The sequence below is a fragment of the Poecilia formosa genome, unplaced genomic scaffold (assembly GCF_000485575.1).
Source record: "Poecilia formosa unplaced genomic scaffold, Poecilia_formosa-5.1.2 Scaffold656, whole genome shotgun sequence".
Classification (NCBI taxonomy): Eukaryota; Metazoa; Chordata; class Actinopteri; order Cyprinodontiformes; family Poeciliidae; genus Poecilia; species Poecilia formosa.
Window position 1 is genome coordinate 16,538 of NW_006800595.1, and position 1,080 is coordinate 17,617.

Consider the following 1,080-nt stretch of genomic DNA (forward strand, 5'->3'; position numbering starts at 1 on the left):
ATTTATTTAAAGCACCATTGCAAATATAGCCTTCACAGTAAAACATTTAATGTAAAACATTTGATCAACATAAAAAGAAAAATTTCTACATGCATTGTGATTATTCAAGTAATTTTCAGGTTCAGTAATGTTCTGTCACAGTCAGGTCTGTCGGTGCATCAGCTGTTCAGGAAAATCAACATAACTGTAGACTAACTGTCTATTTGTACTTTTCTCTGCATCTTCAGACAATCTGCAGCAGCTGAGATTCTGGGAGGTTCAACACCAAAACCTGAAGCTTCAAACTGAGCCGTCAACTGGACCAAGGCGCCTTTCAAACAACTACAGTAGTGAACTTGCTCTGTTGGTAGATGTTATGGTATATCCTTAATCTGTACAGACTGACCTTGGTCTTATCTGAATAAACAGCTTTATGGTGTTTTCTTTTGTTAATTGATTATAGTAAATATTTGAACATCCATGTAAGTTTTAAGACATTTCATTGTTAACTTTAGGTAGCTGTGCAACCACCCATGTTAATCTGAACCTATTTTGTTAAAGATTCAACAGATTTGTTGCATTCTTAAATATTTAATCTATCCTTTGTGTGCAGTGAAATGAACATTAAAGTTAATTCAGGAAACACTTGTCATCTTCTTTCTACTGTACAAATTGAATGATGCCTCTATTAAAATCATATATTTGTGACATCAAACTTTTTTTCTGTCATAAAGCAGTGGTCAAACTATGGGTAAATGTTTGTAATTTATTTTCAACAAATGGAAACCAAAATGGTTTTAAAGTAAAGACACTATGTAAACTCCTCATCTACCTCAACTCAGGTAAAATTTCCACTGTATGCAGGTAATTGTGATTACGATTGAATGAAAATTGTACAGATGGGCTTTAACTCCAGTTCGTAAGGGTCGGTGTCCTCCAACCTTTAGATGTCTCTTCTTTAACACACCTGAGTCAAATCATGAGGTCAGAGGTCATTAGCACGACTCTGGAGGACTTGACTGTCCTAAGCAGCCATTTGATTCAGGTGTCTTCGACCAGGACGTATCTAAATGTTTCAGGACACCAGACATCGATGTCTGG

The 1,080-nt window shown here is 35.7% G+C and overlaps 2 long non-coding RNA genes across 4 annotated transcripts in view; one reads left to right on the forward strand and one right to left on the reverse strand.

Moving 5' to 3' along the window:
• Positions 1 to 691, forward strand: part of LOC107834542 (uncharacterized) — a 2,095-nt gene extending 1,404 nt beyond the window's left edge. For all 3 annotated transcript variants that reach the window (XR_001660334.1, XR_001660335.1, XR_001660336.1), the window contains one exon: positions 228 to 691. This is a non-coding gene — a long non-coding RNA (uncharacterized LOC107834542). The remainder of the gene's footprint in view (positions 1 to 227) is intronic.
• The window catches only part of LOC107834543 (uncharacterized), a 5,086-nt gene that overhangs the window by 1,799 nt on the left and 2,207 nt on the right, over positions 1 to 1,080 (reverse strand). The window lies entirely within an intron of this gene.